General features: G+C 41.9%; 1 long non-coding RNA gene across 1 annotated transcript in view; it reads right to left on the bottom strand.

Annotated features, from left to right (window-relative positions):
• Nucleotides 1-5,367: 5,367 nt before the first annotated feature.
• LOC141573403 (uncharacterized) overlaps nt 5,368-16,725 on the bottom strand; it is a 280,711-nt gene continuing 269,353 nt past the window's right edge. The window contains exon 3 of the long non-coding RNA XR_012499095.1: nt 5,368-5,616. This is a non-coding gene — a long non-coding RNA (uncharacterized LOC141573403). The remainder of the gene's footprint in view (nt 5,617-16,725) is intronic.

Genomic DNA, 16,725 nt, shown 5'->3' with positions numbered 1-16,725 from the left:
AAGAACAGGAGAAGATAGTAACTAGGTGGTGAGCACTTTGAAAGAAGAGAGCTCTCAGGAACATTGCCTTGAGGGTTATAGAAGGTAGATGCAATAAAGCTATAAGGAAAAAAATTGGGCCTGGAGAGTATGATTTTTTTTTAGAGGGGGGAAATATAATTTTTAAAACTAGAGTCAAAGCATTAAGAATTATTAAAGGTAAGCTAGCATTTATTTTTTATTTTTAAATATTTAAAATAATTGTAATGAGTGTCCAATCATAGTATCTGGATTCTAATATGCCTGATTTTCCCTATCCAATTTTTCTAGATTCTAGAAAGAATCATGGCAAGAAAATTGGAATACAAACTAAAACATTTTTATTCCATTTTCACAGCTTACAGGAATTAGTTCTGCCTTCTGTGACTTAATTTATTGCTTGGATGTCTCTGACTACAAGTAACAAAAAAACCTATGTGAAGTGTCTTAAACACTCAAAATTCTTATTATCTCACATCTTAAAAAGTCTGAACATCAGATCAATCCAGCTTCCCCTCAGTATCATTAGGAGCCCAGACACTTTCCATATTTCCATCCTGCTACCCATAGCATATTGACTTTCATCCTAGGTTTGTATCCTCATGGTTGCAAGATGGCTGCCACACCTCTAGGAATCATGCCCTCTCACAACTGCTTTCAAAGGCAGGAAAGAAGAAAGAGGCTCTCCTCATGCATCTCTTTCTTTTTATGAGTGAGAAAGATTTCCCCAAATGTTCCTTATGTCTCAATAGCTGTAACTGATTATCCTCATGCCTTAGCTAAAAGGGAGCTATTTTAGGGAAAAAAACAAGTAACTGCCATTTGCAGCTTTGTTGTGAGAGGCAGCCTCTGTCAAACAGCAAAAACAGGGAGGGGAATGGCCATTGTGCAGGGAACCTTGTGAGCAAGAAAACAAAATTACTTCATGAACAGAGTTGGTATCTTCCTCTAGATGTTTCAACAAAAGTGAGTCAGATTTCTAAACCTGACTTCATATCAGAATAGTTCAGGTCCAGATATTTCCTGTCTTCCGAGAGTAATTCTAGCTAATTAACCGACTTCAGGAAATAGGATGCTGGTCATGAGCCTGAGCTAGTTCTCCTGCTAATATGCTTTTGCACTTTAAGAAGTAATGACTGCGTTAAAAAGGAGAATGTGTTCCAGCAACATATTATGTTGCCAGAAATATCATTAACAAGGGCCTAAATATTACAGGCAGTCAAGTATTCTTAATCCCTTAATTCTGGCTAGCAACGTGAGGGCAGAAATCAAAACTGTCTACCCAGGGTAATTCAGTTACTTCTAGATGTTAAGTCTGAGTCTTCCTCTCCCTGTTTGCTTTCTGTCTCTTTCGGATCTTGCTCTGTCTTCAGCTGCTGCCACCTTTGGTCATTTCCATGACATTTAGTTTTAAGGCCTAGCACTATGTTTCTTTTGCGGCCCAACCATAAGCTTTTTCTGGCCTCTGGCCCTCTCAGCACTCGGCCTTCCCCCACCCACTCCATCCCTGGGGATTTTAGAAACACTTGCCGGCTTTCCTACCTGGGCAGGGGGAGCAGAACTTTCTGAGAAAAACTGGCTATTCATAAAAATAACAGTGGCACAATTAAGCATAAATATCCAAAAAATGACATCCTGACCACGAGATTCTACAAAATCTCTAATTTCCTTAACAAACTTGCATGAAAGTCGCAATTATGATAGAGGAAAATAAGAAATCAGCATTTCTCCATGCATACAAGTACTGCTCTGGGACCGCAGAAAGAATTCGATCCTCTCTTCTTAGATAAGAGAACAGAGTCAGAGATAAGATAATGTTGCCTTGGGGGAAAATGTTTGCTTTAAGTGGTTTTCCTCCTGGGAGCCTGACTGTTCTTTGGGGATTCAGCACTCAGGGCTGAACCAGTGTGGGTTTCTGTGTCAGTCAGCTCTACTTACAAAGCACTCACTTCTGAAATGAAGACCTATGAAATACTAAGTAACCCCACACGAATTAGTGCTGCGGGCCCTGAGTGGCCTAGGGGCTGTGTAATGAAACTGGCATTTCTTGGGTTTTTTTTTGTTTTTTTTAAACATGGAAAGAAAAAGATGACTGATAAAGATTCACCACAATATTTAAATGTTTCATGCAGTTTAAAGGAAGAGTTTTGAATGATGACAATCTACGTATTTCAATATACTGTTTTGAAAGTTAAAATTTAAGTTAAAAAGTTTCATATGGATATCAATTTATCAAGAATTTTCCTGTGGGTGGTGGCAGTGGGGATGGTTTTAGCCTGGGGCTATCTTGATAGAGTAACTCTGGGAGGGACCCCTGGGCTGCTGTTTTGGCCTCTGAAATGGACCTACTTTGTGACCTCAAGCAAATCACCTTAAAGGATCTTTGTCATGGATGAGTCAAGGACCTAACCTTGCTGGAGGAATAACTCTCCCAGACTTCAGACAATACTATAGAGCTACAGTCATCAAAACAGGTACCAAAGCATGGTATTGGTACAAAAACAGACATATAGACCAATGGAACAGAATAGAGAGCCCAGAAATGAACCTACAAACTTTTGGTCAACTAATCTTTGACAAAGGAGGCAAGAATATACAATGGAATAAAGACAGTCTCTTCGGCAAATGGTGTTGGGAAAACTGGACAGCAACATGTAAAACAATGAAGCTAGAACACTCCCTTACACCATACACAAAAATAAACTCAAAATGGATCAAAGACTTAAACACAAGACAAGATACAATAAACCTCCTACAGGAAAATATAGGCAAAACATTATCTGACATACATCTCAAAAATTTTCTCCTAGAAGAAATAAAAGCAAGAATAAACAAATGGGACCTAATTAAACTTACAAGCTTCTGCACAGCAAAGGAAACCGTAAGTAAAACAAGACGACAACCTACGGAATGGGAGAAAATCTTTTCAAATGAAACCGACAAAGGCTTGATGTCCAGAATATATAAGCAGCTCATATGACTTAATAAGAAACAACCAAACAACCCAATCCAAAAATGGGCAAAAGACCTAAACAAGCAATTCTCCAAGGAAGACATACAAATGATCAATAAGCACATGAAAAAATGCTCAATATCACTAATTATCAGAGAAATGCAAATCAAAACTACAATGAGGTATCACCTCACACCAGTCAGAATGGCCGTCATTCAAAAATCCACAAATGACAAATGCTGGAGAGGCTGTGGAGAAAGGGGAACCCTCCTACACTGCTGGTGGGAATGCAGTTTGGTGCAGCCACTGTGGAAAACAGTATGGAGATTCCTCAAAAGACTAGGAATAGACTCACCGCATGACCCAGGAATCCCGCTCCTGGGCTTGTATCCAGAAGGAACCCTACTTCAGGATGACACCTGCACCCCAATGTTTATAGCAGCACTATTTACAATAGCCAAGACATGGAACCAGCCTAAATGTCCATCAACAGATGACTGGTTAAAGAAGATGTGGTATATTTATACAATGGAATACTACTCAGCCATAAAAACCGACAACATAACGCCATTTGCGGCAACATGGATGCTCCTGGAGAATGTCATTCTAAGTGGAGTAAGCCAGAAAGAGAAAGAAAAATACCATATGAGATCGCTCATATGTGGAATCTAAAAAACAAAAACAAAAAGACAAAGCATAAATACAAAACAGAAATGGACTCATAGACATAGAATACAAACTTGTGGTTGCCAAGGGGGTGGAGGGTGGGAAGGGATAGACGGGATTTCAAAATTGTAGAATAGATAAACAAGATTACACTGTATAGCACAGGGAAATATACACAAGATCTTATGGTAGCTCACAGAGAAAAAAATGTGACAATGAATATATATATGTTCATGTGTAATTGAAAAATTGTGCTCTACACTGGAATTTGACACAACATTGTAAAATGATTATAAACCAATAAAAAAAATGTTTAAAAAAAAAAAAAGGACCTAGCCTTGAAGTTCACTGAGCAATAAAGCAGACAGACATATTGGTCGCACAACTGCAGCATCTCAGAAGGGCGCTGCCGCAGAAACGACTCATATAACTGTCTTATGCACTGGTGAGCCTGGTGCTGACCCATCAGAACTGGGAGAGGCCTCTTGAACCGTGCAGCCCAGCTCTCCCACCTGGCAGATGAGGAGCCCAGAGAGAGGAAAATCACTCTTATTAGCAAGATCATATAGTCAATGAATGCAGGTTAGGCTCATACCTCAGCTCTTATGGTTACTGTGAGGTTTTAATTTTCCCCAATGTTTAATTATGAATAAAGAGTTTATTTTATGATTAAATGCCAAGCGAGCATGCACACAGCACTCTGAGTAATACTCCAGGCTCTGTGTCCTAGAGAACAGAGGGGTGACTTGAGGAAATGTCCCCAGTGAAGCAGGCAAAGGTTGCTTTGGGTATGAATTCTGGAGAGACTAAGCAGGGCTTTTGGCTGACTTGACTGACAAGTGTGACCCCTGCTTGAAGATTCCAGCTGCTGGGCCAGAGTCATGATGGTGTTCGGAGGGGTCGGAATGGAGTCAGGCTGGAGCGTGCTCTAGAGAGTTCCCAGGGAGGTGGCTGTTTAGAAAGGAGCCTTTGGGCAACATATGCTGCCCAGGGTCCCAAATGCCTCCACCCCAAAGATACAGCCCTTTGAGCCCTAAAAGGTCTAGACCTCAAAATAAATAATAAGAAATAATATTTATTTAGTAATTCTGTATGAAATGTGATAAGTATTTTTTTTTTCATGTTCTCATTTCATAATCATGGCAAACCTTGAGTTAAGTATCGTTAACTGCCATCTTACAGATGAGGAAATTGAGGTTTAGAGACACTAAAATAATGTCCCAAGACCACCCAGCATATAAGCAAGCAGAGATTCCAAATCCAATTCTTATTCTGAATTCACATTTTCAATCGTCATACTTCACTGTCTTCATACTTCACCGGTGGGTTATGTCCTCCCAGGGAGGGAGCAGGGATTTATTCCTCTAGAGAAGTCAGTGGCCACGTACAATAACAGGGTCTAAATTCAGGATTCTTACAGGGACTGAGCTGTGGACAGACATGGGGCAAAGTGAGTGGGAACTCTATACAGTTAAAATCTGCCACTGGGGTCTGGTCCAGGATCCTTCTTTGAGTTACAGAAATTCCATGATTTTTCTTAGCAAATCTGCCCATTCCACGCTCAATGTCAGGAATCAGAAACTAATCATTTGAGGAGGGAAAAGAGACAAAGGAGGAGGAAGCAAGTTGGAGATGGGGGAGCAGCAGGCACTGGACACGTTCAATGCAACCTCAGAACATTCATCTGCCTCAGGGCTGCAGTTCTCTGTGGCTTTGGGTCTTACCTTGTCTTCAGCCCTGGTCTTGTGGAAGTCACAGGGCAGGACAGGATCATGCAGGAGAGCCCAGGACCAAGGGACTATGGATGTCCATTCAGGCAGAAATGGAGACCAGCTAACGCAGGGCAGGTGTGTGTGTGGATGGTGGGTCCAGGTGGGGAGGCAGGATCCAGAGTCAGAGCATCTCTGTGGGCAAGGAGGTCCAAGCGGCACGAGTGTCTGGAGCAGGTAGGAGGGGTCTGTGGGTCCCTGAGATCATCTCTATCAGGAGAAGCACATGTAAGTTTAAGAAAGTAAGCCAGGCAAGAGCACTTAGGACTTCAACAGAAATACTAGACAAGCTAGTGGGTTCTAGGTGCCATGTTTTGGCATCTAGCCCAACTGTGAAGTTCTCAGAGCTACCACCAACCCCGGACAGACCACTGATAGAATCTGTTCTCTTGCTCACCTTGGCTGGCTTACTCTGCTCAGGGTGGGAGGAAAAACTGGCCACGAGAGGGCAGCAGGGAGCCACAGACGCCCTTAGATTCTTACAAAGGACTAAGTGCTCTGGGGTAGCCCAACTTAACTAGGTAGCAAATTACCCAGGCAAAATGGCACGGATTCCTCAGCCCCACCCTGGACATTCTGATTCTGTAGCCTAGGTCGGGGCTGACAGTCTGTAGTTCTAATACACGGCCCACATGATTCTAATATAGCAGCTCCACAGCCGGATTTTGGGAATTGCTCCCCTAAAATATTCTGTATCTTCTATTGGGCTCCCTTAAACCAAGATGACAAATACTGTTGTTAGGAGAATAATATCTGTTAAAATATTTTATTGGAAAAATAGATCATGTAACAGTGAGTATGTAAAGCATATGCTCATTTCAAAGATGATAATAAAGCAAATAACTATGCAAACACCTTTTAGGATAAAAAGAACTTTAGAACCCCCAGCAGTTTAGAAGCCCCTTGTGTGCCCCTCTCATCTCACATTCCCTCCTCCCCAGGGGCAACTTTAATCTTCAGGTTTGTGAGAATGGCCCCCTTCCTTTTCTTTAAAGCTTAGAACTTCTGATTTTACCCCCAAATAGCATATTTTTAAACTAGGGCTGATTTTGAATTTTAGTAATTTTTTTTTCAACTAACAGTATGTTTGTGAAATAAATCCATGTGAATGCATGTGTTTATAGTTCATTGCCTTGCATGGATATGCCTACATGGATTTATCACCTTTCTTGACGGACATTTAGGGAGCATCTAGATTTGTTTGTTTGTTTGTCCCCCCCCCCCCCCTTAGCTATTAGGAACAATGCTGCTATGAAAACTTCTACATCTGGAGAATTTTGCATGAGTTTTTCTAGGGCATATATCTAGGAGTAGAATTGCTGGGTTTTAGTGTATGCATAATAAGCACTTACCATTTAAAAAAAAAAAAGACTGATAAGTTTGATCACATTAAAGTTAGGAACTTTTTAAAGACAGTGAAGAGACAAGCCACCCACTGGGATAATATTTTTGCAATACGTATAATTGATAAATGATGAATATCCAGAGAATATAAAGAACCATGAATAAATAAGAAAAAGGCAGACAACCTAGTATAAAAATGGGCAAAAGTCACACGCACTTTACAAACCAGCAAATCCAGAAGGCCATTACAAGTGTCCCAAGATGTTCGACCTCATTAGTTATCAGGGAAATGCAAATTAAAGCCACCAGGTTATATCAGCACATAGCTTACAAATTGGTCAAAATTTAAGAACCTGTCAATAACAAGTGTTGTTGAGGTTATGGGACAATAGAAACTTCCATGCGTTGCAAAGTAAATGGTATCATCACTTTGACACACTCCAACATTATCTAACTAATCCTCTCGAGGCTCTGGTATTAGAGGACAGGTTGAAGAATGCAGTGGAATCTGAGAAGCCAAGTGTCCAGCGCTAAGCTGGGGCTATGGAAGGAACTCGGGAACGGGGTCTACAGGAAGCTCTCGCCGTGGTGTAGCTGTGGCCTCTGTGGGCTCACAGCCAAACATCTGATGGGAGGCCTAGGGCTGCAGTGGGGCCTGCAGTCTGACAGAGGAGCCAGTCAGGGAGCGGAGGAGAGCAAGGACCCTATAGGGCACCTTATCTCATCACAAAGACCCTCTGGGAGGAATGGCTCCTGCTTCACTCACTCCTGCATCCCAAATCTTGTCTGAGTTCATCTTTTGGCCAGCTCTAACCAGGACATATAGTAAAGGGGATTGTGGGAAATGTAGTTTCCATCTGTATTAGTTTCCTATTATTAACGTAACAAACCATAATACACTCAGTGGCTTAAAACAATGCAAATTTATTAGCTTGCCATTATGGAGTTCAGAAGTCCAAAACGGGTTTCACTTGGCTAAAATCAAGGTGTTGGCAGGACCTGACTCCCTCTGGACACTCTCAGGGAGAATCCATTTCCTGGCCTTTTCCAGCTGCTAGGAGCTGCCTGGTGCTTGGCTTGGAGCCCCTTCCTCCATCTTCAAAGCACACTACTCCAACTTCTGCTTCTGTTGGCACATCTCTTCTCTGACTCTGATCCTCCTGCCTCCCTCCTATAAGGAGGATGATTATATTAGGCCCACCTGGATAGTCCATGGTCATCTCCCCATCCATCCTTAGTTGCATCTGCCATGACTCCTGCCAAGTAAGGAAACATATTCACAGGTTCCAGGGATTAGGACCCGGACATGTTTCGGGGGTCGTGACTCAGTCTACCACAACAACACAGTCCAGCCGCCTTCTCCCATCAAACTGGAGCCTTTCTCACCGGAGGTTTTTCAATTTGCTCACCTAGGTTCTCACAGTGTTTGATCCTCCCCTTTCAGGGGTGAGTTTTGCTGGTAATTTATGGAATCTCTACTTGTAAGATCTTTCTGGCCTTTCCTTTCTCTCTCAGGCTCTGCTGCTGTCCCATATTTTGGCACACCCATCCATATTCTATTCTGGGGCTGTGGGAATTCCTTTTTACCTAGTTTTGTTAAAGATTCCTCAATATTTTTTATCATCTTAGTAGCTATGCTTTTATGATGTGGGGAGATTAAAGAAAACTATACTGCCACCAAATTCTTGCTGTCTGAATGATCTGCACTCTTGCCATGGCTTCAATGGATAGAAGTGCATTTTTTTAATATTGAAGTTAAAAAATCAGTACAATGATAAAAATTAATGAAGGTTTTCAAAAGACCCTTTCTAAGAATGGATTTCCTAATTGTTTCTCTTCCCAAAGCATCCCCTAAAAAATGACTCAGCACTAAACTTCAAAGCTGAGAAGTTATTTATACTACTAGAAATAAAACTGGGTATGAGGGTGATGTGGCCAAGATATCCTTCCATTATGGTCAGAAATGAAATTGCAAAGGTTTAGGGTCAGGATCATTTCTCAGTTGAAATATCAGTTTCAAATACCTATTTTAAAGATTCTCAAACAAAGTGGTTTGATTTCTTAGCATCTTGAAAGTGTTTGGCTTAACTTCACCCCAAATGAGATTTCTAGACTGTAAACCACACAAAGGAATCCCTTGGACCACCTATCTCAAAGCTTCTGCTCGCAACCACAGAACACACGTGCACGCACGCGCACACACACACACATACCCCATACCATTTGAAGTGTTTGCCTAGCATATGACCATCTTTGTGGTTATAATTTTCAAATATCTATTTCTGTACCCTTTTATGGGGAATTCAAATCTCTAGCAGAAAATACTCTTCAAACAAAACATACTCATTGCATTTGGGCAACCACAGACCACCTGGAGGGCTTTCAAAGACCAGATTTTCAGAAACTATAATTTAGAGCACAGAAAGAATCGTGGTGCTTTGAGTTGAGGAGGACCAATAAGATACCTGGTACAACCTCCCCCTGCCGCCCCAGATTTAAAAACTAGTAAAGCAAGCAATTTGTATTGGTTCAGATATAAAAAAATGTCTTAAAGGGGATAACTATGGAACCCAGATGTTGGCTGAGACTTCCTTGCCCTCTGGGGACTGAGGAAACTTTCTAATGAAACTTGGTTAAGCTCCTGAATTCACAAATGTATCTCTGTTTTGCCTTCCCTCAACCTGGACGCTCAGGTCCTTGGAGGGTTCTGTAACTGGTCATTCTCCTCAATCATCTCTTAAAGCTAATGACATCAGAGAGGAGTCACAGGGGGTCATGTGACAACACTCCATAGCCTGCCATCTTCTACATCTTCACTTCTCTCCTCCTCCCTCTTCTCCTTCTGAACTCCACCTCCATCCTTCCACAGGGAGCAGACAGCCTCATCTTGCACTGTATGCCCTGCCCGCATGACCTTGGCACCAGCCCTCCCAAACATCTCCCTGTCCCCAAGACTAATCTGCTCTGAATGGCCCTATCGAGTATTTTCCCAACAAAGATGGGACTCTGTTGAAGAGGAATTCACCTACCAGCTGCTGAAAGAATAAAAATGTCTTCATCTCCTTATAAATATGGCAGGTAAAATGATCATTAAATCACAAAACTATGTGAAAAGTTATTTAGTCCCATCTTCTACAGAGAAAAATCCACATAGAGAAACCCAGACAGACAAGTGAGGACAAATGTGAAAATGTCTAAAGGCTTCTCATCACAAACCCCATCCCTTAGTGGATCCTGTAAACACATATTACCTGAAATGTGTGCCTCTCCCAGTTCTACTATCAGAGTAGGTTGCTTTTCTTTCTTCTTCATTCTCCTCCAATCCTGGGAAGTCCTTCTTCTCCATTAAATAAATCTGTCATTCTGTTCTTTGCTTATAGGTACACATCCAAAAAGTAAACTTTATCTTGCTAGGTTTTGTGTTTATTTCACTCACTGTTGAAAAGGCAGTGTTGCAATGAACTGTATTCATCTGATATTCCCTTGTAGAGAAATCAGTTAGTTCTTATGACAAAAATAAGATGGATTCTTATATTTTTCTTTAAGCATTTCATGTGTATGTGTGCTGTTTTACTGACAAGGCAGCAACTCCCGGGACCCTGTCTTATATTTCCTTTCAACCTTCACCTAATCTAGCATGCTGCCACCTACTTGCTTTAGAAATGAATATAAATCACTAAGATTCACTGGGCTGCTTCCTAAATCAAACAAAAGAGGGCACTGTCTTTACTCAAAGGACTTTACAAAGCAACATGATGTAATAGGAAACATTGGGATTAAAGTCTGAGGGCCTGACTTCAAAAGGGATGTGGGCAGATTATTGAACCTCTCTGAGTTTGGTTTCCTTGTTTGTAAAAGGAGTAATAATAACTATTGCCAGGCATAAGATTGTCATGAGAATCAGATAAGATTGTGCATGTTAAAGTTCTGTGTAGACTGCAGAACATTTTACAATATTGAAGTTTTAGCCATCAACATACCACATAGGATGTGGAAGGAAGAAAACATGGGTCCAGTCAATTCTCTGAATCTTCTGTGGACTTGACCCTCAAATCCCTTCCTCCAGTTCAATTTTTCATACAAATCTTTCCTTTATCTTCAACAGCAGCCTTGGGTGTGTGCTGCACTGGCTGTGGCCTGGGTCAACAGGATAAATCTGAGCAAGCAGCTTAAACTCAGCCCTTATGAAGGGAGGTCCCACTGAGCCACCAATTGTCCAAGAGGATTGGTTTGCCTTTCCAGAGCTGCAGGCTTCAAGCCCACCCCTGTGGTTGTGACTTTTCCTTCCAGGCCTTGCCTGGGTAGAGCCCCTGTGCATAAAACGAGACACAATCTGGACAGCCAGACTGGGTCATTCAGACCTAAGCAAATCTTCATCTCTCTGATCCAACCAAACCCTCCAAGGAGGGTCTAATCCATGTTTCTTTTGTGGACTGCAGGGGCCTGACCAGGGTGGGAACAGCAGTATTTTCCCAAGGCTGCAGGGTTGGGTCTGGAAATCCCCTGCTGGGTCAGGCATTAGCCCTTTAGTTGCTAGATCTAGGGGGACTGGAGAGGGACAGAAAGTCAGGACAGTGAAAGGGAGAGGAGGAGGTTGGAGGGAAGCCCTTAGGGGAGCTGGGCCAACAGCTATTTACAAACCTGTAGGAAAGTATTTAAACCTATTAATACTTGGAATGCACTTACGGGGGAATATGGGCTAAATACCAGCACAGGGATTGAGACATCATCTGTCCCCCTGGCTTCATAGATAAGGACATTGAGTAATCGAGCCAAGGTCATTCTTTACCAGGAATGGCCTCTTTGCTGCTGATTGTCCTCAATCATCTGGGCCTCAAAGCATGAGGCCTGAAGAGCAGCCTGGTTTCTATGGCAACCATAAAACAGATGTTATGCTGGGACAACCCTTTATTTCATCAAAGTCTTTTCACTGGCACCTTGAATTTGATTTCCTAACACTTTCTCCTGTTCCTTCATCAGTAACTCACATCAACAAAAGTTTGTTAAGCAGCTACTGTGTAGATGGGGCTGGATTCTACAGGAGCGATGGAGGGCCAGAGAGAGCTTTGGGTTTTAAGGAGGCCACAGGCACAAGTGGACACAGGTGTCACCTGAGGGGGTCCAGTAATTCCTGAATTGCTGAGCGGAGGGAGGGGAGGAGCCCGCACAGCCAGAAGCACCCAGACGGATGTGGAGACCAACAGATGGAGCCTGGGGAAGAAGTGCTCATCCCAAAAGATGTGCCTGTGGGTTTACAGGTTAAATTAGATGAAACCAGAGAACTCAGCATTGAGAGCTGATACTAATAGTGACAGTCGAGTAAGGCAGTGGTTTTCCAACTTCTCTTAGAAACAAGTCTTATGAGAAGCTGAAAATAAAAAATGGATTAAAGCAGAGCTGTGAAGTGGGGGTGGGGTAGGATGGAGAACACTGTGGAAGGGCTGGAAAACTGCTGGAAAAAAAGAAGGCTCTCAAAGACTAAAGAATCTTGCCAAATAGCTCCTGCACCTCATTCCAGGATCCTGACGAGGAAGGCCTCAGGCTCCTCAGATCCTGGGAGATTAACTCAGGTGAGAGACCTCAGGAGACTGAAGGAAACACCGAATGTCAACTACTCGGTTCTCCATGAGAAAAATGGTCTGGGCTACTTATGTATTTTCCCTGTAGTTAAGCTACACGACAAACTCAATCATAATCAGAAACCACTTTATGACTTTAGCAAAAGAAATCATGGCCACAGGTCTGGAAACATTCAAAGCCTGTGTCACCAACATTCTCTTTCCACACAGACATGCATATATGGCAGGACATAATCAGAGGGAATCTGTACATGGGAGGATAAAGAAGTCAAATATTTAATTCCATCAAGCTAAAATATCCTGATATTTCTATCTTCTAATCCAGTGGACTCCAAACTTTATTGATTATGGAACCCAATGAGCAAAAACTGTTGAAGCCTACATCCCTAGTATATTTATGAATTATAAAACCTTCTTCTGCTAAATGATGGTTTAATGAAAAAAAAATGGCTTCCATATCCATGGATTTCCCACGTGTGAATCTTCTTTCGATGGAAACATTCAAAACATTCTAACAAATGCATACGGCATTTGGTGATAACTTTTCTCCAGTTTGCTATATCTGTAGTTAACTGTGAATCACAGTGTGTAGAAACTGTGCTTCCAAGCTCCTAAGTTTTGTGTTTGCCCTCTGATCTTATCTACCACTGAAGAACATGCCGCCTCCCTTTCTTGTGTGGAAGTATTATGATCATTAAAAATATCGAGGACATCAAACCAATAAGCAAGTCTGACTGTCCGATTTATACCTACAAAAGCTGGGACTAAACTGGTTTCTTAGCTTGTAGAAACACGAGTTCACATCATAGTTCAAACATTCTTGACTTGATAGAACTTTTCCCCTCAATAACCATCATGCCTCATCGAGAAACAACTGTTCTCGTCACGGATCAGCATCCATATTAGCACATAATAATAAAGAGAATGATTTGAATTGAACACATTGACCTTGATGTCATTCCATCTTTACAGTGTCATTAAGCACACTGTGTAGTTCAGCCCACTTTGAAAAGATTTTTAATGAATTTTTCTTGATGAATAAAGCAGTGAGTTGATTCACAATCACTGGTGCAAACTTCTTGGTGCTTCCTTGCCACAAAGGAGTATGAAGAAGAGTCTGTCTAACCTACTCATTCAGCTCTTCTTCTGCTCTCTTTCCTACTCTGGGTCTAAAGAGAAAAACTTTCCTCTCCTCTTTTTTGAATTTTCGATATGGACTTCAACGGTCTTGTATGGACTTTCACATATGAAAGAAGGAAATCGAAGAATTTGGAACAACTTTCTTTTGCTATGAATTAGGCCTAGTTGTCAAGCTGAGTGTTTTGCTGCAAAATCCTACTTTGAATAACTAAAGCTGTTATTCAAACTAAAGCTGTTATTCAAAATATCCATTTTTTGCCCCCACTTTGCATTCCTGCTGGAACAATTTTAATCTTAGACGATGTGTCAGGCTGCCTAGGGAGAAGGGCATGGACCCCCTAAAATGTAAAAAGAAAACACACTGATATCTTTCGGTCTCTTTCTTTACAGAGCTCCATCAGCGTCTGCAGGAGGCTTTGCCGTCACTCTGCAGACCGTGCTTGCCGGCCTGAGTTTCAGCAGCACCAGCCGTGCCGCACTGCAGCCCATGGCCCTCTGGGGACTCCGCGTCTGGGCTCTCTGTCATGATTAGTGTTTCCCCAACCATGTTTCCATCCCCAGCAGTTCTGGGCTTTGCTCTTTAATCTCTTCCTGTCCACTGCCACCAGGGATGCTCTCACCCACCACAGGAAGTCTCCAATTCATGAATGGTCTGTGTATGGAACGTCTGTAAGAGTAGCACTTGAAACCCAGAACTCATTTTTCTGTAGAGAGAATGTTGTAAGTGTTTGTTGGGTCTCCAGGTCAAGCCACAAAGGCCCATTCAGCCCCAGCACAGGTAATGAATTTTCCCTTTGCTTCTTGTATGCGTTGTAGACTCACAGAATGTCAGAGCTCAAATGGAATTTAGAACGTTGTGCCATACACTGGTAACAGTTGTTTCCCACTGTATTCTGTTACGAATTCCCCACATTCCATCTACATTTAGACATTAAGTAGGGTCCTGTGGTCTAGCCTGGAAACCCAGTCACCCTTTATAACATGGTAAATCAAATACTTATAAAGTGGGAATGGTCTTGCCACAGAGAACTTCACCCTGGCTATTTTTCTTTATATCCTTTGAGGCATGCTGCAGGACTAGGTCTTTGTCAATGATGTTGTTACATCTGCGTACACAGATCTGGCCAATACTTATGCACCTTTAATCAGTACGATCATGGGAGCCATCACTGGGAAAACCAAAGGGCTGAGGTGTAGGAGCAGAGGTAGGAAGGAAACCTCGTGGTATCTATTGAGCCAAGGGTACTTCTGTCTTGGGGGGGGAGGAGCTTATCTTTCCTGTCCTCTTGTCTGAAATGCTTTCCCCTAGGTATCTTTAGAAGACTCCATCAGCTCTTTGCTGAAGTATCACTTCTCAGCGAGGCCCTCAGTGACTGTTCTCTCCAGACCAGCACTTCCTGGTGCTCTGGTCTCCTGCCCCTGCTTTGCTTTCTTCATAGCACTTCATTTGATGATTTGTCAGCTTCCTTCCCTGCCACTCCTCCCTCGACTCCCAGATTAGCTTCATGAGGGTCGGATTTTGTCTTTTCGGTTTACTCTTGTACCGTCAGTGCCTGGAACACTGTCTATTCAACACATCGTAGGAGCTCAGGAGATGTATTTTTAAATGAAAGAATGAAATGAGTAGTAGGTAAGTGCTAGATACTTAATATACCTGTTATTTCACTTAAAACACTGCTGTGCAGTAAGCGGCGGCTTCTTCTTCCTCCTCCTCTTCTTCACAGAAGAGTGGCAAAACATCCTTAGTTCTAAAAGTGACTTTAGCAATATAATTTCGTGACTTATACACGCATTTTATCAGTTTCCAATTGTTGACATTTTTGAATCTTAGTAAAATCCTCTCACAATCCCTACAGAAGAAATTTGAATTAAAAGAAATTCTCTTTGGATTTAGTTGTTAGAAGCAGCGGTGGGGGGTGGGGGTGGGCGGGGGAAGGACAGCAACTCTAAAGTGGTTTGTCTGGAAGGAACTACCATGAGGATAATTTTTAGCCCACCTGACTCAATTCAAGTCAATAAATCTCAAATGAGTAATTACTACGTGCTGGAGTGGGGAGAATTTAAGGACCCCGTCCATCTCCTCATCCTGGGAGAAATAATACACAATCATCTTTTATTCATCCACTCATTCATTTAACAAGCACGAATTCTGCCTTTGAGGAGTTCTATTCCACAGAGAAAGACAGCTTTGTAAAAATCCATTGATAACCCAGTGAGATAACAGTAACAGAGATGTCTGTGCAACATGCTATGAGGACACGTGGAAATGTAGATTTATCATCCTTTTCATCCTTGGCTATGATCAAGGTTGCATACCAAACCCTCGAAGAGTCTTCCTGAAATTACTTTCTTGAATATATATAGAGCATGGTTAGGCAGACTTGGCACATTCATACAATGCATCAGACCTCAGGCACCTACACATGCGTCAGACACCAGGACGGGGCCCATCTCAATACACGAGAAGCAGATTCTCACCCAGTGCCCCAAAACAAACATCCACAGAAGTATATCAGAAGGGGATTTAGAGCCACGTTTTGTGAGTTAATAGGAATGAGAACAACTTTGGAACCAGATGCAAAATTGGACTTACACTTGGCTCTCACTTAGCTGGGCATGGTACCTACTATCTCAGAATCTCTCCATCTCACAGGATTGCTGTGAAGAAAGCTCCTAGCACAGTCTGATACTAAGCATGTGCTCAATAAACGTCATATAACAATAGCTACCTTGTTCTGCTAGCTTCGGGGTAAATGTTACATATATCATTTAATCAACAAAATAATCTTATAATTATTATATTTTACAGATGAAAGGACTGAGGGTAAGAAGTCATGTATCTGCTAAGTGGTTTAGCTAAGACTCATCACATTTTTATTCTCTTCCAAAGTTAGTCCTCTTAAGCATTACGTAAATAATTATAATTCCCTCTGTTTTTTGTAAGTTCTTTCTGTAAGTTGCTTAAGGATGTCATAATCTAAAATAAAGATGTGTATATACAAATCTTTATCGGTTAAGTCCCGGCGTTATAAAATTGTCTTTCCCTCATTAAGCCTTAATTTTCATCGACAAGTTGTAATCTTCATGATTTTATTTATTGACAGTAGATGGCGCTGTTGATTGTCCAAAAAGAGAAAAATGTGGCCTTAACATCCCACCCCCACTCCTTTTGTTAGCCCTAGAAACAAAAACAAAACAAAAAAATCCAAAAACCTGGAAAAAAGAAAGTAAATTTCTCATTCCAATGAAAGGTTGA

The sequence above is a fragment of the Camelus bactrianus genome, chromosome 15 (assembly GCF_048773025.1).
Source record: "Camelus bactrianus isolate YW-2024 breed Bactrian camel chromosome 15, ASM4877302v1, whole genome shotgun sequence".
NCBI lineage: Eukaryota > Metazoa > Chordata > Mammalia > Artiodactyla > Camelidae > Camelus > Camelus bactrianus.
This window is presented reverse-complemented; position numbering and strand designations above follow the sequence as displayed.